At 42.3% G+C, this 25,282-nt stretch overlaps 1 protein-coding gene across 4 annotated transcripts in view; it reads left to right on the top strand.

Annotated features, from left to right (window-relative positions):
* LOC137371446 (phospholipid scramblase 1-like) overlaps window positions 1-25,282 on the top strand; it is a 348,513-nt gene that overhangs the window by 146,348 nt on the left and 176,883 nt on the right. Inside the window, exons 1-2 of one of the 4 annotated variants that reach the window (XM_068034062.1) lie at window positions 20,026-20,092; window positions 20,983-21,056. The exons of 1 other annotated variant lie outside the window; for it this stretch is intronic. The gene's annotated coding sequence lies outside the window, so the exon portion shown is untranslated. Of the gene's footprint in view, window positions 1-4,690; window positions 4,710-20,025; window positions 20,093-20,982; window positions 21,057-25,282 lie in introns of those variants that run through there. 2 more of the 4 variants (XM_068034065.1, XM_068034063.1) reach the window with 2 other exon arrangements.

Below are 25,282 nucleotides of genomic sequence, written 5' to 3'. Positions count from 1 at the left end.
GATTTACGTGGATGCTGCCAGGACTGGTAAAATGCAACTATGAGGAAAGATTGGATAGGCTGGGGTTGTTGTCCTTGGAACAGAGAAGACCGAAGGGAGATCTGATTGAAATGTACAAAATTTTGAGGGGCCTGGATAGAGTGGAGGTGAAGGGTCTATTCACCTTAGCAGAGAGGCCAGTGATGAGGGGGCATAGATTTAAAGTGATTGGTAGAAACATTAGAGGGGAGATGAGGAAAAACTTTTTCACCCAGAGGGTGATGATGGTCTGGAACTCACTGCCTGAAAGGGTAGTTGAGGCAGAGACCCTCAACTCATTCAAAAGCAATCTAGATATGCCATAAGCTGCAGGGCTACAGACCCGAAGGTCGGATTAGAATAGGTGGATTTATTTTCAGGCAGCACAGACACGATGGGCCAAGTGGCCTCTTTCTTTGCCTTAAACTTCTATGTTTCTAAGCTGGCGGCAGGATCACGGTAAATTCGTCTGCCAGCCTCATTTGCTTATTACTGGCAGACTGCAGGCGGCAGTTGCTGCCCCAGAGGCAGATTGCCTGTCCCAGAGTTCAGTAAGATTGGTTGGCTAGGGCTCTGACAAAGGTAGTTAGTTTATATGAATTTGATGAGGAGGTTAAATTTATGAGACCCCTTTTCTCAGATTCACAAACATCTCAGATGCTCTCTGGTCCATACCCAAGGAGACATATCAGCTCGGAATTTGCAGCTGCAATGACAGTGAAACTGTCAACATTCGCCATCATTACAACTGTCAAGCTGGCAGAAACTTCTGACATCTGCACATGCAAAGTCAAATGCTGAAATCCAGAGGTTGCTGTCAGTGATACCCTGCTCCTCCCCAGGGTGCACTGTTGAAGTCCCCACAGATGGAGGTCTTTAGAAATTACTTGAATTGACACGAACTTACACCTTTTATGTATTAATCTTTCTGTTAAAACCTTCCAAACAGTTATGCCTTGTTGAATGAGGTGTAACTAGGTCGTTAATGGTGTACTATGTTCATAATTACTGCCGACCAACCTCTTTGGCCCTGAAGACCTTATTTTTTATTTATACAATAGCAAACCTCTCCATTATGATAACATTTCCATAGGTATTTACTATCATAAAAAAATTTTTTTTAATGTTTTTATGCTAATTAAGATTCTACCTTAATTCCATGTGTATGTCCCAATCTTTATTTCGCTCTGTGAAATGATTAAAAGTGAAGAATAATCAGTGCATTTTACTTCCTGGTTTTCTGTCTCTAAGAATTCTTCAATGTGATTGGCTGCTCAGCCTGCTTGATGAAATTACCTTTGCTGGATGCCAGAGATCCCCTAACGTGGGCTGCAGAATCAAATTAATGTCAGTAAAGGGGAAATCCATGTCACAGAAATTACTAGATCTTTGACGGCAGCTTTCTTTGAGGTCAGAAATGAGCACTGTTACTTCACTGCTGACTGCAAAGTCCGGGCCATTATTAAACTATGCCGGTCCTACCTTGGTATGTCTGTTGAGACCAATGATTACTACCTCTACTCAATGCCGAAATGTTTGATTCAACTAGAAAATAGCATGCAGGATTTAAACACTTGCAGCCACTGTAAGGGCCAGGCACACTTAAACTGGTTGGGATTTCAAAATGCCAGTTAATTCTGCAGCAGCAATGATAGAGCTGTACTACCTCCTGCAGGCTGAATTATAGATTACCTCAACAAGTGGAAGTACTGATCCTGTTGCTTATTATTACTATGACATTAAGCTTCCATGCAACAGAATCCTCAATGGCATCTGCCAGATAGCCAGTCTGCATTTCATATCTGGATAGAATGAGTGAGACTGACACACTGTTTGCCAGGGAAACAATTTTAGTGCTTTTTCAGTGGAAAGGAGACACCAATTCTAGAATGCAAACATGAACAGGAAAGGATATCTATCCATAATTGTTCAGGTGCTTTCTGACCACAGAAATGTAATCCCATTACAAGTTAATGGTCCATTATCTAAACAGCACTCATGATGCTGGGGCATAGAATCATAGGAACATAAATTGGCCATTTAGCCCCTTGAGCCTGTTCCACCATTCAATGAGATCATGGCTGATCTATGACCTAATTCCATATTACCGTCTTTGCCCCAAATCGCTTAATACTTTTGGCTAACAAAAATCTAGCAATATCGGTTTTAAAATTAATTAGCATCAATTGCTGTTTTCAGAAGAGAGTTCCAAACCTCTGCCACCCTTTGCATGTAAAGGTCTTTCCTAATTTCACTCCTAAAAGGTCTGATTCAAATTTTTCTTTCTTCTTTTCTTCAATTTTTAGACTATGCCCCCTAGTCCTAGACTCCCCAAAAATAGAAATAGTTTCTCCCAATCTACATTATCTGTTCTCCTTAATATCTTGAAAACTTCAATAATTTCCAGGGCATACTGCTAGTTTTATAAATCTCCCTTCATAGCTTGACTCATGGAGTTCAGGTATTAATCTAGTAAATCTACATGCACTCCCTCCAAAGCCAACAGTGCTATAGTCTCTGCTGGTGGCATTATTGAAAAGTCCTGAAAATGAACAGATTGTTGTTAGGAGACCAGAGCTATTTTTTCATCCATGAGTAATGACCCCAATTGACTCCCACACTGTTGCAGAGCATCAATACATTAAGACCCATGCCACCAGCTGAGCTATTATGAGGTATGCTAAAATAGTGATTGCAGTATTAGGTCTATTCAGGCAGGGTGCTTCTCTAAAGTCCAGCCAAGGTCTTGAAAACCAAGGAAGAGAAGGTAAGATTTACAATGCTTCTGTCAGTTAGTGCTTCAAAGAAAGGTACAATCATAAGACATTTCGTGCATCCTGCAGCTGCTTTGTAAATTTAACCCTTGTGAGGATTTAGAAATTAAGTCAGTGTGTGAAGAATCATAACAAGTGGAGGATATTTGCTGGATGATGTCACCATGCCTCCAAACTCATCGTCAACAATGTCTTTACCAAACCTTTAGCCAAAAAATGAAAGGTGATGCACCCCTAAAGTTGGTTCTGTATTGTGAGCTGGCGTAGTACAGTAGACCCTGCCTCCTGATAGCCTCATCCTAGGAAATAGAGACAGAACACAGCTGTGGAGTTGGTCGCAGCCCAAAAAATGTCTAGGTCCAAAATCCATTAGGAAGAGATAGCATTTCATGTAGCCTATGATGAATGAGCCTCCAAGAATGGGGACCCAGATTTTCTCCAGTTCTATGCAGAGATTTGGGGATGAATTTTAACCCCTAAAAATGGGTGGGATGGGGTTGGATGAGATGGTTAAATTTTAAAAATCTCAAACCCAACCCCAACATGTTGCTAACCCATCTGCTGAGTTTAATGGAGGCGGAGCAAGGAATGGGCAACCAAACCACTTCCAGGCAGCAGGTTATTCATTTAAATATTTTAATGAGACTGAAAGCCTCAGATTTATCCTGTTTTATAGGTTTAACCCTGGCAGGCTGGGTTTCCCAGGCCAAGGGAGGCGAGGACAGCTTCAGGGAAAAGATGAGTGCCTTTACGGCACTGTGTATGGGCCAGGAGGAGTGGGAGTGCTTGCTCCTCCTGGCCCCCAAGCTTAACTTCTTCCCTTGGATCAAACCCTCTATTAGACACCCCACCTCAGAATCGGACCCCTCTCTGGAATTAGGGACCAGACCCTCCCCCAGGATCAGACCTCCTGGAGCATAATGTAGAATGATACTGCAGCGCAATACTGAGGAAAGTGCTGTCCATCGGATGACACATTTAATGAGGCTCTGTTCACCCTTTCAGGTAGATCTCTGCATTATTTCAATATTTATCCTTCAAGTAACATCACTAAATAACAGTTTATCTGGTTATTTGCTGTTTGTGGAACTTTGCTGTGGACAAATTAGCTACTTCAAAAATTGCTGTGAAGAATTTTGGGAAGTCCTGAGGTGTTAAATGACTTTAAATGCAAGTTTGTTCTTTCTTGGAAAAACAGTCATGATTCAGTGATATCCTGGATTATTATCCAGAATCGCTGGTTGCACTGGCGTGGTACTGGTAGGAAGGTGCTCTGTGGACTGCAACCCACCCATTAAGTTATTTTCTGCTATGGAGAGATGAAGTATGTGACGCTTATGTACAGTTCAATACAAGCAATGTCTGATTTGGAGTTGACCTTCTTGCAGTTGACAGCGTTGAGAGTCAGTCTCCAAACTTCTTTCTTAATGAATATCAATGTACAATTAACTGTATAATGACTTCATTAAATATATAGTGCTTGTGCTTACTTGAGAATTTACATTAAAGAGGCAACAATGAATGAGAAAACATGTCTGGGTTGTTTCTGCTTGAGGCAAAATTGTGAACAATAAATCATTTGAGATAAAATAAATGTGCATGATTTTAACTTGTTTAATGTACTGTGTTAATAATTTACTGAATAAATGGACTTTAAACTGTAAAGACTGTTTATCACATTAGCTATGGGCAATGTTAAATGGGGCTACACTTATTACCAATTCATAATCACCAGGTGGAAAATCTACCTATTATAAATAGTCTTGTGCAGAGAATGTAACCAGAGCATCTGACAATGACAATGAATGAACAAAAGCACAATGTGGCAGTCAATCACGTCAATGCTATGAATTTCACTGCGATTCAATAAGAGAATTATTTTGTCACACTGAAGCCGAACTCCAAAGGAACTAAGAGGTTAGAGGCATTTGTATTCGTTAAAAATTATTTTTGCAAACTCAGCTTTAACTAAATGCCTTTATTTCGGTATAAAGCAAAAGACTATCAAAAAGAGAAAGACTTGCATTTATATAACACTTTTTATGGCCTCAGGACATTTAAAAGCACTCTGCAGCCAATGAAGTACTTTTGAAGTGTAATCGCTGTTGTAATATAGGATAAAAATTATGCTCTGTGCTATTCCGTTATAAACATTTACAATCATATCAAGTTCCTTCCTGTACAATTTTAATGTAGCCTTTAACTTGTTTATTTTAAAGGAATTAAAACCTACATTATAGTGCAAAGAAGAACTCCTTAATGCGCACTACATGTAGTTAATTCATAAACCCATTTCTAAGGAATGAGTTTATATTTTTCTATTTCCAGTGCATGGAGCAGATCTTTGCCTGGGTTGTTTATTTCTATCTGGTGGTATTTGTTGTTGGTTCTTCATCTTGTAAAGAAATAATGAAATAATTAATTCACACTTGTTTGGCTCCAGCTTGCCTCCAATACCTCCCCAGGAAAAATCTCACAGTTAGTTGGTGTACTGTACTACACAAGCTCACAATACAGAACCAGTTAAAATCAATTAAGAAGACATTTCATAACTCTCAACACAGATATATTCCATTGATGAAGACAGACTCCACCAGAAGGATGCACCATCTGTGGCTAACTAAGGAAATTAAGGGTGGTATCAAATTGAAAAAAAATGCATCCAATGCAGTGTAGGTCAGAAGAGTGGGAAAATTTTAGAAACTAGCAAAGGATGACAAAATAAATAAAGAGGGAGAAATTGGAGTATGAGAGAAAACTGGAAAAAAATATAAAAATGGACAGTAAAAGCTTCTACAAATATATAAAAAGGAAGAGAGTAGCTAAAGTGAGCTTTGGGTCCCTTAGAGGGTGGGACTGGGGAATTAATAATGGGAAATAAGGAAATAGCAGAGGCATTGAACAAGTATTTTATATCTGAATCACAGTGGAAGACACAAAAAGCAACTCAAGAATAGTAGAAAATCAGGAGGCAAAAGAAAGGGAGGAGCTTAAAATAATCACTATTGCTAGAGAAAAAGTAATGGGAATACTAATGGGACTAAAGGCTGACACATCCCCTGGACCTGATGGCCTGCATCCTAGGATCATAAAGGAAGTGGCTGCAGAAATAGTGGATGCATTAACACTCCCTCTGCACTAATGCTTTGTCTTTCACCACACCATTAGCACACTCTCTTTACCTTTGCCCCATGACCTTCTTGTCAGTTAATCTCTCCGGCCCTCTGTCCTATCACACACCTTCCCTTTTCTTCTGTTTTCCCCCACCCCTACTTTGTTTGCTTAAAACCTATTACATTTCTAACCTTTGCCAGTTCTGATGAAAGATCAGTGGCCTGAAACGTTAACTTTGCTTCTCCCTCCATATATCCTGCCAGACCTGCTGTGTATTTCCAGCACTTTCTGTTTTTATTATAGTGGATGCATTGCTTGTAATCTTCCAAAATTCCCTAGATCCTGGAATGGTCGCAGCAAATTGGAAAACCTCAAATGTAACATTTCTGTTCAAGAAAGGAGGGAGACAGAAAGTAAGAAACTATAGACCAGTTAGCCTAACGTCTGTCATTGGGAAAATGCTAGAATTCATTATTAAAAAGGCAGTAACAGGACATCTAGAAAATCACAATGCAATCAGACAGAGTCAACATGGTTTTGTGAAAGGGAAATGGCGTTTGACAAATTTATTAGAGTTCTTTGAGGATGTAACAAGCCAGGGGAAAGAGGGGAACCAGTAGATGTAGGGTATTTGAATTTCATAAGGCATTCGATAAGGTGTCACATAAAAGGTTACTACACAAGATATGAGCCCATGGTGTTGGGGTGATATATTAGCTGGATAGAGGACTGGCTAACTAACAGGAAACAAGGAGTCAGGATAAATGGGATATTTTCAGGATGGCAAACTGTAACTAGTGGAGTGCCACAGGGATCAGTGCTGGGGCCTCAACTGTTTACAATCTATATTAATGAATTGGTTGAGGGACTGAGTGTATTGTAGCCAAATTTGCTGACGATACGAGGATAGGTAGGAAAGCAAGTAGTGAGGAGGCTACAAAGAGGCTGCAAAGTGATATAGATAGGTTAAGTGAGTGGGAAAAAAATTGGCAGATGTGGTATAATGTGGGAAATGTGAGGTTGCCCACTTTGGCAGGAAGAATAGAAAAGCAGAATATTATTTAAATGGAGAGAGACTGCAGAATGCTGCGGTACAGAGGAATCCGGGTGTCCTTGTACGTAAATTACAAAAAGTCAGCATGCAGGTACAGCAAGTAATTAGGAAGACAAATAGAATGTTGGCCTTTATTGCAAGGGGATGGAATATAAAAGTAGGGAAGTCTTGCTACAACTGTACAAGGCACTGGTGAGACCATACCTAGAATAATGTGCACAGTTTTGGTCACCTTTTTAAAAGGGGCATACTTTCATTGGAGGCAGTTCAGAAAAGGTTCACGGGGCTGATTCCTGGGATAAGGGGTTTGTCTTATGAGGAAAGGTTGGGCATATACTTACTGGAGTTTAGAAAATTGAGAGATGATCTTATTAAAACCTGTAAGATTCTGACTGGGATTGACAGGGTAGAGGATGTTTCCCCTCATGGAAGAATCTAGAACTAGGGGGCACAGTTTTAAAATAAGGGGTCTCCCATTTAAGACAGAGATGAGGAGGAATTTCTTCTCTCAGAGGGTCATTAATGTTTGAAATTCTCTTCCCCAGCGAGCAGTGGAGGCTGAGTAATTGAAGATATTCAAGGCTGAGTTAGACAGATTTTTGATTGACAAGGGAGTCAAAGGTTACGGGGGGCAGGCTGGAAAGTGGAGTTAAGGCCATAATCATATCAGCCTGGGGGAGCAGGCTTGAGGGAGCGAATGGCCTACTCCTGCTCCTGTTTCTTATGTTCTTGCATTCTTATGTTCAATTAACAAATTATTATAGTGAGTGACCAGACAATGCATTCTTTTTTCTGCAGTGAATTCCTGTTGGATTGTAAATAATTAATAGCTACACCAATGCAAGTAATTTTCCTGGCGCTGTGTTTTGTATTTCCCCAAATATAAATCACAAATTCTCATAAGATTTTCACTTTTGGCATGTTTTTATTAGAATATTGCCGGAATTTTACATCCTCCCAAAGAGTGGGCTGTGGTGGGGTGCGGGGGGTGGTGGAGGGGTGGCATAAAATGGAAGAGGAAGGCTCGGGGGACCCTTCCCAACCCCCGACCCGCTCTTGCCTCTGCCGCCAATTTACGCGGGATGGCAGCGGTGAGAAATGGCCAATTAATGGCCACTTAAGGGCCTCCGCTCAGCGCTATGGGGATTTTACAGTTGGCAGGCAGGGGGCTAAGGCCTCAGAAAAGTCGCCTGATAAAAGTAGGTGGCCTTCTTACGGCCTGAGGGGGCCCCCTGATCGGGCAATCTATACCTGGTGGAGGGCTGCCCCGATGCCCCAACTGCCCCCAACATGCCCCCCCAATCGATCCCCCCTTGCCTCGCCAGGGCCTAACCGATCGCCCTCGGCGAGGCCCCCAAAACTTACCCATTCTCTGGTGCTCCCCAACATCTTAATTCTTCGGCTGGGTTGCAGTCCCAATGGTGGCCACTGCTCCAGGTGGCGCTGCTGGCACTATGAGCTGTCAGTCCACTGATTGGCTGACAGCTCCGTTAGGTGTGACTTCCTGCCTCAATAAGGTAGAAGTCCTGCCCAAGACCAATTAAGGGCCTGGGGGCCGTAAAATCCGGTCTGGATCCCAGGCTCAGCGGAAGCGGGACTGCCTCCAACTTTTTGCTCGGTGGATGGCTCCCCTCTGGCCACCGTTAAATTCTGGCCCATGTCGTTGAACTAATTGGCCATGTTGTTCATTAGCTGTTACAATGGAATGCACATACTATTGTATCATAACAAGGAGCCATTCAATGTGGATACATTTGACAGTGGAAGTTGTTGTGGGACGATCTTAAGAGCAACATCCTTAAGAAGCTGTAAGTGAAGATCACGGGAGGCAGGTCACCAGGGAGTTGTAGGTGTAGCCCAATAGAGTGAAATATGTTTAGATGTGGCTTGTGCAGTAACTGTTTATATATATATGTTCTAGTTAAAGTATAATAAAATCCCATGTTTTCTTTGGATCTTACTTGGAGTCCTATGTGTCTTACAATAATGCACATATCAAAGGAACAAGTAATATTAGATGGTGGCAACATTTGGGATATATTTTTTCTGAAGACCACCAAATATTACATTGTGGCAATATTTGATTTTTTTCTGAAGCACACTTTAAGAGAGGAAAAGGAACAGCCAACTACCTACCTTGAGTGGCTGAAGATCGGTGGCAGGAGATCCCATAACAGTGCAGTGAGCTAGGACCACAGACAGGACTCCAGCAGGCATTGAAACTCTATGAATACAGTTGGCAATTTGCCAGGAGATCGGAGCTCTCAACTAATCTGGCAGTGGGTTGAAAAACTTGAGGGGCAGTATCTGACTCCATTCCTGTTTAAGTTTTCTCATTTTTTTGCTTCATGGGCATGGCCTAAGCCAAAAAGAACAGGAAGAACCCAACAGCACCACTGGAGCTCCAGCACAAAGTAAAAGACTAGTTGTGGCAGCTGTTGGGACTGCAAGCTGAAGCCCTCTAAAAGAAACTGCTCATTTAAAAAATAACAGTTCACAGTTTAAAAAAAAGGACAAGCTGTGTAAACAAAGAACTGCTCTCTCTGTTTAAAAAGAATGATGTAGTCTTACTCTTAAAGGGACAGGCCTGCAGAAAATGAATCTGTCTAAACAAGGAAAAATGCCTGTGAAAAGGAAACCTGTAAAAAGTCCTATATTTATAAAAAAGCAGGATCGTTAAGACAATGGCTTTCAGATATCCAGTTAGAGATTGGAAGGCATCAGACATCATATCTGAATGTTTCGACAGCAAATGGAACTGTATTTCCTGGATCAAGAAGTGAGCAAACCAGAGAAACAAACTATTAAGGTTGCACTGGGCAACGAGGGCCTGCAATGGATCAATATATCAGATTGTCAGCTGAGGATCAGAAGGACCCTAGCAAACTATGGATAGATCTGGAGCAGCAACTCAAGGTGAAGGTAAATTTCCGATTACATAGGCTTGAGCTTATGACCTACCGACAAAGGCACGATGAGTCCATTGACTAGTTTTTTGCAAGATGACAAGACAAAGCTCAACAATGTGGGGTTATAGAGCTAGTAATTGCATCCACCCCACTCAAGGCCTTTAAAAAAGAGCTGCTAGAAAAGAAGAAAGAGCACACCATAGATGCACTACTTAATGATGGAAAAAAATTTGAAGCCATCATGGCTGGGCACCAACAGTTACAAGCACTGGGGACAGCTACAATTGGTGTGGTAACTAAGGCTCAGAAGCCTACTAAGCCGTGTGACAAATGTGGCCTGATTCACCTAATTCACATTTGTCTGGTATACCAGGACCATTGCAAAGCTTGTGGCATGCGAGGACATTGGTCAAGGCATTGCAGAAGGTCGAGCTCAGATACTGCACACATGCAGAAAGAATGTCTGCTAGACAGGATGGAAAACACAACAAAAGGTATGCCGAAATACAACAAAAGCCCAAGCAGGTACATCAGGTCAGCAGAGAGACAGATTGTCAGGAGGATACAGATTGTGATGGAAATCACACCTGCCAAATGGAAACATATTAACTTTGTCATATGGAACACTACTTGCACCTTTTTTACTAGACATTGCACATAACTTGTTTAAAAAGACCACAGAGCTGAACAACTGAAAACATGGTTGCACATTTGCATTCTGAGAGACAATTGAATGGAGAGACAATAGGAGTGTTCACTGATACACTTAACAATATTGGTCTGGGCAATAGTGGTGATCCACATCCTAACTGTGTAAGAACCAGAACTACACCCCCACTGAGTGTGTCTAGAAAGCTTTGAAGTCCAGCAAACCGCTCCCCCCCAGCCCAACCTCCCCCCCCCCCCCCCCCCCAAGAAGCTGCTGTTTCAGCAAAGAGATGGTCACATGACCTACCTGCTGGCCAGACTGGGTGCTTTTTTTGAATTGTGCCTCACAGAAAGATCAGATTGCAAGTTGAGAACCAAGGAGGAAGGTCTCCCTCTCTCTCTCAAGCAAAGTCCCAGGGACCCACAGTAAGCCCCAAGACTATATAATTTTACAGGCGACCACTAAGAAGACAATTGAAACCTCTCTTCGGCCTTCTGGTACCAGAGAAGCAAGCTTGAAATTGTGCACTGGGCCTCAGCGAGAACTCCAAGGCCTCAGCTTCAATCAAGGACATTACATCAAAGACAAAAGACAGTAACTGAATTCCATTGATTGCCAACTCTACTTCAACACCCTGTTACGACCACGTGAGAAAGAGGTCTAGGGTTCCCTTTCAGCCTTCACCTGGTCTTACTGTAACAGGGTTTTATTTTTAAACACACTGTTTTTAGCTCCCCCTTGGTGAATCATTGTTCACCGCTTTCCCATTATAAGGCAAAGAAACCAGCACAAGCAGGCTTTCTCAGGTTTAAAGAAGAAAAGTGGAAATTTATTAAACTTAAATCTAAACTCTAATTCGGTTGACGCCTACATATACACGCCGCACCCATGCTAGCATGCATATGCGATACACACGTGCAAATAGAGCCAGAAAAGAGCAGAAGAAAAATAAAGTGGAAAAGCTTGAGACAATATCTGAACAGTTGTTGTTACGGTTCTTCAAGCTCACTGTAGAGTCCTTGATTGTAGGTAGATCTTGCATTTCATTGGGGCCCAGTATTCATCTTAACGTTGTTCACTATAGGAGACTTCTTTCTCTTGGGGTTCATGTGTCTTCAGTGGGTTTTGGAGTTCCATGAGAAAGAGATGGCAGCAGACAGGAGAGGAGGTCTACTTCAGTCCAGGGGCATTCAGCTTTCTGCAGACTCTCAGTACAAACTGTACAATTCAGAAAAAAACCCAGACTGCCAAGTAGGTTAGTCATGTGACTAAAATAAAAGCAAAATACTGCAGGTGCTGGAAATCTGAAATAAAAACAAGAAATGTTGGAAATACTCAGCAGGTCTGGCAGCATCTGTGTAGAGAGAAGCGCAGTTCATCAGTTCTGATGAAGGGTCACTGACCTGAAACGTTAACTCTGCATCTCTCTGCGCAGATCTGCCAGACCTGCTGAGTATTTCCAGCATTTCTTTTTTGAATTTTATATATTATTATTGTCATGTGACTAACTGGTTTGACCACGTTTGTTTGTGGATTGTACTGGAGCAAGGAATAGCTCCTTTGTTCCAATCACAGAGTGTTAATATGCAAAATTGTCTTTCCAGCCAGGGACCTGGCAACCCCTTGTCACAGGCCTTCTCTTCCCAGCAACAATTTGAAAGTTAATGTCCATGTGGCGAAATTAATGTGCCTCATTCTTGGCAGGTGGGGGCCTGCATGACAATCCCCCTAATTCTTTCTTCCCTTCTGTATCTATTTGTGTGTGCATTTCTCTCATGTGCATGCTAGCGTGGTTGCGTCATGCATTTTAGAAATTTTAACTGAGTTAGAGTGATAAGGCTAATAAACTTACATCTTTCCTGTTTAAACCTAAGAAAATCTGTCTGAATGGTTCATTTGCAATTACAATTAGAGAGTGTTGAGCAAAGATTCACTGAGGTGTTAAGCTAAAATCACTGTGTTTTAAAAGATAAATCTTGTTACGGCCAAACCAGGAAAGGGGCCAGAGGGGAACCTGAGACCCCTTCCTCACCTGGTCGTAACAGCCTGCAGAATGCACTCATGCGAACAGCGAGCAAACATTTCACATCGTTAATTAGGATCAACATGTCAGTGATATCATGCATTCACCATGATTGGAATTATATGTCTGCAGAAGAGTGGCAAGCAGAAGCTCAGAGTAAAAATTGACACTGGAGCAAGTGCAAATATTCTGCCCATCCATACACTGAAGGACATGTATTTAAAGAAATGGGAATCTATAGTGCGACCCACCATGGCTAGGCTGACTGACTACAATGGTTTTCCAATCAAGTGCATTGGAATGATAGCCTTACACTACAGCTATGGGAGCTCCAAATGGCTACCACAAATGTTTTATATTGTTGACACAACTGGACCAGCTGTCACAGGACTTCCAGTATGCAGATTTCTACAAATTGTCACAATACATGAAGTCAGTAACGCACCAAAGATGGTACAAAATATCCAGGTCGAGTGTATCAGCTCGATCCATGTAAAGGACAACACAAAGGCTGGGAGTCTTGACACAAAGAGACGATATGACCAAGAGTCTCTCTTCGGGCTTCAGTTCATAGCAGCAAGTACCCAGAGGCCGGAGGAATTGCTGATGATTGGTGATGTTGCCAGTCATCATTTTTCTAAGCTTTCTAAGCAAGGGAAGATGAAGGATAACAATTAGAGTTCATTTGCCAACTAATCAGCACTCTCTTCTCATCCAGTATAAATTTGTTGTTTTCCCTTACATTGATATTCTTGCGGATTATCCTGATGACTGCAAGATGAAAAGCTTCAACCTGTCTCTATTTTCAGCAATACTGAAGATGAAGGCATTGTATAACAGGCAAGCAGGACCAGAATTAGCTAGATTGCGAGTAGAACAGAAGGTCAGATTCCTCAATTATGGATCGGAAATTTGGTATCCTGCAAAGGTTGCAAGGATATGCAACCAACATAGATTATACAAGGTCCAGACACCCAATGGAGCGATTCTGAGACGGAACCAAAGTCAACACACAAAGAGCTGTACGATAACGCTATATGTGACAACCCAGTGGCATTGCAGACACATTCAAAGACAAAGTCTGAAAATGAATGTACAGCAGCTACGAGCATACAGAAAGAACGTGCCAACTAGAATTCTGAGCCACGAGAGGCTCAGAGGAGTCGTCAAGACGCGCTCAGCTCTGTGAACAGGTTTACAATAACAGGATCGGGATGAATAAGAGAGTGCTAAACTTGCTCACTTGTAAATAATGTTTTGTTTTAATCATGAATAGTTGGTCTGAACCGCAACATCATTGTATATTGCACACATATTTCTTTCTTTGGAAAAAAGGGGAATGTTGTGGGATGACCATAAGAGTGGACCACCTTAGGAAGCTGTAAGTGAAGGTCACCAGAGGAAGTCATGTTGCGTCACACATGACCAGGGAGTTGTGGGTGTCGCCCAACAAAGTGAGAAGCGTTTAGATGTGGCTCGTGCGGTAGCTGTTTGTATATATATGTTCTAATTAAAGTATAATAAAAACTCACATTTTCTTTGGCTATTACTTGGAGTATTGTGAGTTTTATAATAGTTCACATATCAAAGAAACAAGTAATATTACAGCAGTGTCTTACAAAAGAGTTGTTGTTGTATTCCTCTTCACTATTCTGTTCTACTTTAGTGTTTCTCAATGTTGAGACTGGGTTAAGATTATATACAGTCTGTATTTTGGTGAAATACAGATATGTCTGAATATATGTTGTTTTCTGCTAATATTATCACTATTATATATTAGGTTGGGGAAGGGGTTTATATCCATGTTCTGAAAGGAAATGGATACCAGTAAGATATATGTTTCTGTAATCTGTTTAAAAAGAACATCGGAACATAAGAAATTGGAGCAGGAGTAATTCGGCCCTTCAGGCCTGCTCCACTATTCATTACGATCATGACTGATCTTCTAGCTCATAGTCCAATTTCCTGCACAATCTTCATATCCCTTGATTTCCCTTAGCATCCAAAAATCTATCGATCTGTCTTGAGCATCCATTACTATCTGGGGTAGAAAATTCCAAGGATTCACAAACTTTTGGGTGAAGAAATTTCTCCTTATCTCAGTCCTAAAGGGCCGACCTCTTATTTTGAAATTATGTCCCTTAGTTCAAGACTCTCCAGGCAGGGGAAACATCCTTCCAACATCTACTCTGTCAAGCTTTTAAGAATTTTATATGGTTCAATGCAATAATTCTTGTAAACTCGAGGGAATATAGGCCTAGTCTACTCAATCATTTCTCATAGGACAATCCCTTCATCTCAGGAATCAGTCCAGTGAACCTTTGTTGCACCCTCTTTAAGGCAATTATATCCTTCCTTACATAAGGAGACCAAAATTGTACAAGTAATCCAGGTGTGGTCCCATAAAGGCCCTATATAATTGCAGTAAGACTTTATTTATTTTATTTTATTTAGAGATACAGCACTGAAACAGGCCCTTCGTCCCACCGAGTCTGTGCCGACCAACAACCACCCATTTATACTAAACCTACATTAATCCCATATTCACTACCACATCCTGCCATTCTCCTACCACCTACCTACACTAGGGGCAAATTACAATAGCCAATTTACCTATCAACCTGCAAGTCTTTGGCTGGGGGGGGGAAACCGGAGCACCCGGCAGAAACCCACACGGTCACAGGGAGAACTTGCAAACTCTGCACAGACAGTACCCAGAACTGAACCCGGGTCGCTGGAGCTGTGAGGCTGCAGTGCTAACCACTTCTTTACTCTTGAACTCTAGTCTCTTTGTAATAAAGGCTAACATACCATTTGCTTTCCTAATTGCTTGCTGTTCATGCATGCTAACTTTCCATGATTCATGTACAAGAACATCCAGTTCCCTCTGAATACCAACATTCCTTAGCCTCTTAGCATTTAAAAAAGCCTTAAATCAATACTGTCTTGGCTAACCTTTTTCGGCTTCTTGTTAGGCAAGTCCCCCACCTGCCAAGAATGAGGAAAATTAATTTTGCCACATGAACATTGATTTTGAACTGTTGTTGAAGAAAAAACTTGCTTTAAAAAACAATTGGCGACTTTAGCTGGAGAGAGACATTAGCATATCAACAGACAGTACTTTAAACGACAAAGGGTCTATTCCCTGCTCCAATATAATTCACAATGGACTTTTGATTACCAGGCGTTGAAGGTGGAAAGGCTAGCATTCCAGGTTAACTGCTAAGATGGCCGCATACACAAACAGACGTGGTCGGACCGGTGTAGTCACTTGACGAACTGATTGTTGGAGTTTTTTGAATTTGAACTTCCAACAGGGAATTTAAACTCAGAAAGCTGTTTTTACTCCTGGACTGGAAAAGACCTCTGACCTGTCTGCTCTCATCTCGCTCTCACCAGCTTCAGAAACCATTGAAGACATATGAACCCCAAGAGAGAAAAGTTTTCTACAGTGAACAAGGTTTAAGAAGAATACTACACCCCAACGATAAGCAAGACTACCTACAATCAAGGACCCAACAGCGAGCACGAAGCACAGTAAAAAACCCCTCTTCAGAAATTGCCTCAAACCTCTCCATTTTATTTTCTTCTCTTTTCTGTCTCTATTTGCATGTGTGTATTGCCTATGCAGGCTAGTGTGGGACATGGCATGTATCCGTAGGCATTAACCGAATTAGAGTTTAAGTTTAAGGTTTAATAAATTTCACTTTTCTTCTTTAAACCTAAGAAAGCCTGTTTATGCTAATTTCTTTGCCTTATAATTGGAAAGTGGTGAACAGGGATTCACCAAAGGGGGAGCTCAAAACACAGTGTATTTAAAATTAAATCCTGTTACAATAAGACCAGATGAAGACAGTAAAAGACCCCTGGACACCTCTCTCACCTGGTCGTAACATTCTTTAAAACATATAGACCATTTTAATCTAAACCATGTCAAGCAACAACTTTTGTTTGTATATATGATATTATGATGGCTCATCTGGCTCATCTCCATCCCTAAATAAAAAAGATTATTGGAAATAATCCTCAAAGATACTGGGGGAAAATTTAGATGAGGCCCATGGGGATCACACACGTGATTAATTCGTGCCCACTGCTTCCGATGCAGGCAGCACACAGACTTCATGCTGTCTGCTCATTTACCTGATTGCAGCATGCAGCCCAGCACAAATTGTACTGTTGAGTAGCTGCACACCTCAAGAGGGGGCCCAAGTTCGGGCAAGGCTAGCACCACTTCAAGCTATGACCAGGAGGCCTTCAAGACAGGCACTGTGAAGGCAGTGGGAGCAGATAGCTGTTGTGGTCAATGCCAGCAGTGTAGAACTGAGGGCCTGGATACAGTTCCACAAGGCGCCTAATGACTTCACACGAGTGGTAAAGATCAGTGAATGCATTTTCAAATAACAACAAAACCTTAAACTGAATCAACAGCCTCACATCTTGCTCAATTCACCAGCCCTGCCTTCACTCACCTGTCAACAATCTTTATCAACCAGGACTCATATTTCGCATTTATAACTTGAACTCATCTTCACGCACTTAGCACTGCTGCAAACCTCACACCCACATCTCATAGCTTGCACAAACTGTCAGCTATCCAGCTATGATAGGTGCATACCCAAGCACATTGCACAACATTCACTGACACACTTGTCTCAGTCTTGCAGGACGAGAGGGCACCTAACCGACAGGGGTCAGGTACAACTGCATCTCCTCACCCCAATGGAAGAGATGGTGCTCGTTATCATTGGAGCAGCCACCACTGAGGCTATGGCCAGCAGTGGGGCTAAACCATGGAAGATGACAGTAGGTTCCTATATAATTCTCATTCTCACATTTTTCTTCCCCTTCATCCCATAATCTCATAGAATGAAGGGTCTTGCAATAACAAAGATTTGATATTAATGTGTTCTGTCTTAATGTCTTATACTTGACATCATTATTCTTATGGGTAATTTGTTGAAGGCTGGAAAGAATTAAAAGTGTAAAATTAGTCTAAGCAATGTGCACATGACTAATTATGCTTTGTCTCAAGATGTATCTCATTATTTGCAAAGCCATGATCAAAGTCAGAAAAGCAATCAATCAATCAGTTGCAATGGGGACATTTCTGCAAAAACAGCTTTGAATGATAACAGCAGAAGCTGTGGTCCAAAGGTCAGAAAACATCTAAAGAAGTAAAGGAGTTCTGAAGAAGGGTCACTGACCTGAAACGCTAACTCTGCTTCTCTCTCCACAGATGCTGCCAGACCAGCTGAGTATTTCCAGCGTTTCTTGTTTTTTTTTAAAGAAGTAAACCTTCTGGTGCCTTCATATATTATGAATTTTTACACTTTTATCTGTGAACATGTATCTTGTGTGAGTTCTGCTAGCATAACAGTCAATTCTAAATGTGGACTGTTTACTGAAATACTGCCTACATTGTTGAAGTTAAACATGTGTGGTCAAACTGTAACTGGGATAAGGGCATTTCAGGGCATGTTCAGACTGTACGTATAGACCTGGTTGATGTTGCAATACTCCCTGACCAATCAGTGGACATTCCAAAGGATCACGGCCAAATATGATGAAGGAATTGCTGAGTGTCAGCCAAAGAAAGGATAAAAGGAGCCACATTGGTAAGCAAAGCAGCACAGCTACTGAAGAAACAAGAGAAGAAAACCTGCAAACCGAAGACAACATCACCCATGCTCCAGTGATGCCAGAGACCAAGGACTGATTGTTGTTGTTTACTACTGCCTTTTATTAAGTATTGTTTTACTTACTTTAATAAATCTTGTTTGATTCACAAATTTTACCAGTTGTCCACCTTATTGGGTTGAGGTCTCGTCCAAAAACCTACAATCTCTTCTGATTTACAAGCTGCAAATGGTGTAAGCATGCAATTCTTACTTCCTTCCCACCTCCCCTCATCACAACCCTACCCTTGTGCCTTTCTCCTTTTTGATACCTAAGAACTGTTACCTGTTGAAACACTGGTGCAGGAGAGTGAAGTTTCAGAGAAACAAAAAGACTGATGATGAAATATCATCCCTTAATCTCACTCTTGCAGCCACCAGCTCAGATACTGACACTGCACATACTTTAGAGCATAGAAGGATCCACATGTGGTGAGTCACTGGGCATGAGTGGTCTGCAGCTCAGGAGGGTGAAATGGTAGCGTGATGCCAGTTCCTGGGAAGGCAAGGTGGCACAAGAGTTCTGCTGCAGATGACTCAGATGAGGACTCATTGGGGCAGTGTGCAAAAAAAGGCTGATGAGTATGCACAATGAAATGCTTGGTGCATTGGCAGGCCCGCCAAGAAGCTTGCGGTCACTCTCAAGGAGCATGGAAGAGTCTAGTGCCAACTTGGCACAGGGCTTTGGCGAAGCTCAGAGACCATTCTTTCCAGTCTGGAAGTTGTGGCCAACTCCATGAGAACACTTTCAGACCCAACCTTGATGCAGCATGTAATGGCCAATGTCTCAGTTTCCATTGCAGCACAAACATAAGACACCCAAGATCTGAGCGCTGCAATGAAGTCATGCCATCTCAGCTTGCTGCCATCATGGCTGTGGATACCGGTGTTCCAAGGGGCTTGCAGGGTCTGAAAGCAATCCAGGATTCTGTCCTCTAATAGTTTTCTAGGATTGCTGAGGCGCCACCCCCAGAGAGCGGCAGTGGCTCCATGGAGCACGAACCTGCTGTCCACGCTCAGGATGACAGCATTTATGCACCCACAACTGTCACTGCACCAGTGCCCTCTCAGTGAGCCAACCCAGACTGCTGCCACCCTTGCCGAGGTGTTGTAATCCAAAGCCAGGCCTTCTAGGGCCAAAGCGGTTCGAGGGCGTCATGCAAAGCCATCTGCAGTATCTCCCAGCAGCCTTCAGCCAGCCTTGCTGCAGCCACTGGGGTAGCAGTCTGTAGGAGCACTAGGCCAGGTAAAGGCACACGGAAGACAAGCATGAAGGGAATTCATAAGGGTGATTGTAATACTTGAGTCTTTTACTTGATCTCAAAAATTACGAGAATAATTGAACATCCTTGAACATCTGATTTAGTTATTAAGATTTATTAGTTCGTCCAGACCTCAAAATCATGCAATACAATACTCTACTAGGATTACTTAGCACCTACAATAAAATGTTTGAAATGTGGCACAAGTTATACATATAATCACCCATAAGTGGTCACCTCACAATGATTGTAATCTCTCTAGTGATTGACTAAGTCACTCTTCCCTCCGACTGCTACAATGAGGTTCCTTTAACAACCACTTTTATACTTTTTTTTCAATAGTGCACAGGATGGACTGGATTTTGTGCAGCCGGGAGTACACCTGGCGCCGGGCCATGAGCCCCTGGCATGCTCCTCTGTTGCTCCAGGCACGAAATTTCTGGCATCGGGATCTCCTTTCCTTTAAACATGGAGATCCCGCCTTCAAGGGCTGCCGGCCAATCACAGGGCTGGCAGCTCAGCAGTATCGACAGCGCCACTGGGAGCGGTGGCCCCTGCTGGTACTGCAGAGGCCTTGGACCCAGGCCCAGCACCGGAGACCAGGACCTCAGGTAAGTGAGGTGAGGTCACCAGAGTCAGTCTGGAAGGCTCTAGTGAGGGTGGGCATGAAGTTTAGGGGGAGGGGGTCCATGGAGGTGGAGGTTTAGCCAGCAGACGCCCTCCGTGGATCACAGATTGCCCATGGAAGAGGGACTCCCCCAAGACCGCAGGGAGGGCGCCTTGTATTACAAGGCCCCCTTCCTGCATGGCGGAGATATCCCCTGCCGCTGGTTAAATCCTAGCAGCCGTTACTCGGCCACGTAAGGGCCTCAATTGGCCTTTGGGCAGGAAGGCCGTCATCAGCCTATCCCACCCTGGCAAAATTGCTTGGCGATGGGCCCTCTGCGTTCCCCACCTCCCATCATGATTTTATGGGCCTCCCACCCCCTCCACCTCTGACCCTGTCTCAGGAGAGCCCATAAAATCCAGCCCAATGTTACACTGACAGGATCTCACTATCCAGCAAAAGTCTTTCGTAATATATATTATCCAATGGAGCGTCAAGTTCTTTCTTTGAACCATGGAGATAAAGCCCACCTTTATGTTATCCATCCTCCATGACCTTCTAGAGCTTTTACACATGCCGCCTGTCTTTGATTAACCAAGCGTTTACGTTATCATCCCTTATCTCAGCCTAGGCTGTTTTCCACAACTCTCTTGAAAATCTTGTCTTCAATTTGTGAACTAACTTTCAGAGCTTCTTTGTTCATATTCACCTGTTACCAGTCATTTATGCTCAGAGCTGTTCCTAATGATTATCCAGTCCAAATGTTCTCTGATTTTGTCAGACTATTGAAACCACACTAAAGTTCTGCATGCTAATTAACATTGCATTCCAGCGAGCATAATGACTTTCACTGCTTTGAAATATGGTTAACAAAACTTTTTGTTTTTATTTCAGATTTCCAGCGTCTGCAGTATTTTGCTTTTATTTGAAATATGGTTGTCTGTTGTTTATGACAATGAGCCTCACAGGTAAACATTTCATGGTCTGGAGAATCTTGTTTTCCCATATCTGTGAAAAGGCAGCTTGCAGCACTTAGCAGTGTCATTCTACTTCGAAAAGTATTTTTGCTTTGCAAAGCATGTTTGTCAATTTTTGAGTTTTTGGTCAAAGTACAGCAAACCTGTATTCTTACAGACTAATTGACTTTTGTATGGCATATTGGATGATTTGTTTGATAAAGTTGGTTGTTTTATGGTAGCTTTTATTTCAGCATTGTGGTCAAAAGGATGCTGTAATGTTCAGTGAGAGAAGGAATATAAGGTATGGACTGTTGTAGAATGGGGAATTGGGGTTCTGTTCACTGGCATTACAGTCCAAAGAGCTGATCACGCAGTATTTGTCTGCAGTATTTCTTCTTTACTAATATTAATTACTTTAAATTCCTTACTCTCATCATACCCTTGGTTCCCTACTATTTCTGCTGTGTTTTTTGTGTCCTCTACTGTGAAATGATAATGAGGAAGAAAGCAGGAAGATATCAATGGAATGGTCAGGTAGGCAGAAAAGGGACAAATAGAATTCAATCTGGAGAAGTGTGAGGTAATGAATTTGGGGAGGGCAAACTAGGCAAGGGAATACACAATGATTGGCAGGATACTGAGAAGTGTAGAGGAGCAGAGGGACCCTGGAGTACATGTCAACAGGTCCCTGAAGGTAGCAGGACAGGTAGCAAAGGTAATTAAGAAGGCATATGGGGTACTTTCCTTTATTAGCCAAGGCACAGAATCTAAAAACAAGGAAGTTATGCTGGAAATTTATAAAACACTTCGTTAGGCCACAACTAGAGTACTGTGTACAGTTCTGGTCACCACATTACAGGAAGGTTGTGATCGCACTACAGAGTACACAGAGATTTACAAGGATATTGCCAAGATTGGGAAATTTTACCTGTGAGAAAAGATTAAATAGGCTGGAGAGGTTAGGCTGGATTTTGTAACACGGCGGGCCCAAAAGGGGGTGGGGGGGATTCCCAGCCTCAGCCTTTCTGAGCAAGCACCCCCCACTCCCGGCACCATCTTGTGTTGTTCTAACATTTAGGTGGCCAGCACCGGGATCCTTGTCCCTATAAAGGGATCCCACCTCCAAGAGCTGCTGGTCAATCACAGGTCCGGCGGCAGCTCAACAGCATCGGCAGCACCACCGGGAATGATGACCACTGCTGGTACTGCAGAAGCCTTGGACCCAGGCCCAGCACTAGACCCGGACCTCAGGTAAGTGAGGTGGGGTCACCGGGGCCGGTCCAGAAGGCCCTGTCGAGGGAGCGGAGGGTGGACATGTAGTTCTGGGGGAGGGGGGTCCAGGGAGTTGGAGTTTCTCCCCCCTGGGGTCCTCCATGGGCCACAGATTGTACACGGAGGAGGAACCCCCCAAGCCCACAGGGAGGGTGCCTCATATTACTGGGCAACCTCCCCCTGTGGCAGAGGCAGCACCCACTGCAGGTTAAATCCTAGTGGCAGGGGAAGAGACCCTTAAGTGGCCATTAATTGGCCACTTAATGGCCTCAATTGGTATCTGGGTGGGAAATGCCTTATGTTGGCCTATCCCTCCCCTGATATAATTGTTTGGTGACAGATCCTCTGCCCCCGCCTCCTGTCGCAATTCTTCGGGCCCCTCACCTCCAACCCCGTCTCTTGGGAGCCCATAAAATCAAGCCCATTTTCTTTGTAAAGGAGGAGGCTGAGGGGAAATTTAATTGAGGTGCATAAATGTTTGAGAGGCCTAGACAGAGAGGATAGGAAGGACATATTTCTGTTAGCTGGGTTATGCCCCAGCGGGCATAAATTTAAAGTAATTGGTAGGAGGATTAGAGGGAATTTGAGAAGAACATTTTTTCACCAAGGGGATGGTGGGTATCTGAAAATTACTGCCTGAAAGGGTTGTAGATGCAGAAACCCACATCACTTTAAAAAAGTAATTAGCTGTGCACTTGAAGTGCTGTAACCTACAAGGCTATGGATCAAGAGCTGGAAACTGGGATTTGGCTAGCTGGCTCTTTTTCAGCTGAAACAGACATGATAGGCTGAATGGCCTCCTCTTTCTTAAATTTCTATGACTTCTATGAATCTAAGACAGTCGCAAAATATTTGTTTATTTATTTTCTACTTCCTTATTCCACATTATAATCTCTCCTAGGGGAATGACTGACTATGTGAGTTTTAGTGCTCCTGGTCTTCTGTTAATGACACTTCCAAACAGGTTTATGAGCACAGTTATTTTGCCCTCCCTCTGGAGAAACAATTAGGCCTTTGCTTGGTTTTTCTCCAGAGTGGAATAACTGAAGTTGGTAACTTGTGGAGCATCATGGGCATTGGCCTGGTTCCTGACATTGTGCTATTTGCATTGAACCATTGTTAACTGTCATGCCCAGTAAAGACATATCATATTCCTAACTTTTAAGTTACAAACTTTATTCAATGTGGACTTTACTTTTAAAAATAGTGGACAATTTTCTACAAAGATAGCTACCCAAGGTCAGATGACTTAGTCTGTATATTCAAAAGCTGCCTCACTGTCTTGAGAGGACAAAAGGATACATTCCAGACTAAGATGTGTTAACTATCCCCATCCTGAAACCATCAAGAGGTATTTCTGAACTGAATAGTTTTCTTCTAAGACAAAGAAGGTGTGAAGTAGACACATCACAGCAGAATAGTACCCATCCGGACATCCATAGATAGCCATGGATTCCACATCCTGGCCCATTGTGTGGTTACACTAGGGGAGAAGGCCGTGTGTCAACTAACAGAAATGCTAATGTAATGAACTTTTACCTTAAAAGGCAACCCTCTGGAGAGGGAGAGATCACAACAACATCATAAAACAGCCAGTGGCTGTGGAAAGAAGTCCCAGCAAAGAAGGAGCCCTGCTGCTAAGTCTACACTTCAACTTGCTGCAGCAGAGAACTGAAAATGACCATCACCTCCAGTCTGAAGTCTTAACCACCAGAAATCTACAACACCTCAATAAGTTCAAGACTACAAACGACCAGGCCTTCACCTTTAAAAGAGATTGTCCTTCCAAGATGATTCAACAGGTTTACCATAAACCACAAACACCTGCCTTACTTTAAACCACTTACCCTTTCCTCTCTATCTATTCTTGTGTATGTGTGTATGCGTGAATGCCTATGTGAGTGGTGTTGCAAACATTTTGGGGATAGAATATTGTTTAATAAACAGTTAATCTTCTGTTTTTAACCTACAAGAAAACCTATCAGTCGTCTGTTTATTTGACCCTAAAAACACTCAAGAGGCTAATTCATCACTTTAAACAAAACATGATTGTGGTCAGCTGGGAGGTGAAAAGTGGGAACCACCTGTACCCCTTACCACCTGCCTGTATTATAACATATAGAGACACATTTTCCTTAAAATATGGCTATGTATCATTTCCTTCAAGTACAACTTTCAGAGGTGTATCCCAAGGATTGCTCAGGCTACATTGCCCACTCCTCTGTGTTCATGTGGATGAAAGGGGAGGATATTAAGTGCAAAGGGTATATCTTTGTATATTTACTATTGCTCATCTGTGTTGCCTATGTATATAGCAGATTCAAAAACAACATATGGATTGCATTTATAACCAAGTACAAAAAATTAATGAAAATGTTGATATAGACAATCAAATTAAAAATACAGCAATAAAGAATTTAGATTAGAATTTTTCATTTTCAAACTTAAATTTAAAGGAGATGGAGGTCCTAAACAACCTGAAAGGGCATAAATCAAATTAACCTCCTGGTTTATATTATTTTTGTCCAAGATGTTGAGAAAGATTAGAAAGATTTGTGAATCACTAGCAATCATTTCCATGCAGTCAATGGACACTAGGGAGGTATTAGTAGATTAGGAACAGTAGCACCTGTATTAAAAAGGGTGACAAAACAGACACAAGCCATTATAGACCTGTTGGAATTATTTCAATTCTGTTTAAATTAATGAAATCAATTATCAGGAGTAAACTTGAAGGTCATCTATATAAAAATAGTATGGAAAAGATTAATCCAAAATACTACTGTAAATTAAACTGTGGGAATAGGACAAGGGACAAGATTCAAACATGTAAAAGGTTACTTCATGTCTGATATCCAGAGATTCTTCACACAGTGATCAGCACTCGGAATGGACTTCTGGGAAGAATGGTGGAAGCAACAATGCTAGGATCATGAAAGAGACAAGTAGATAGAGCAGTTTTT

Source organism: Heterodontus francisci, chromosome 6 (assembly GCF_036365525.1).
Source record: "Heterodontus francisci isolate sHetFra1 chromosome 6, sHetFra1.hap1, whole genome shotgun sequence".
Lineage (NCBI taxonomy): Eukaryota > Metazoa > Chordata > Chondrichthyes > Heterodontiformes > Heterodontidae > Heterodontus > Heterodontus francisci.
The sequence above is the reverse complement of the archived record's forward strand: the minus strand, read 5'-3'. Positions and strand labels throughout refer to the sequence as shown.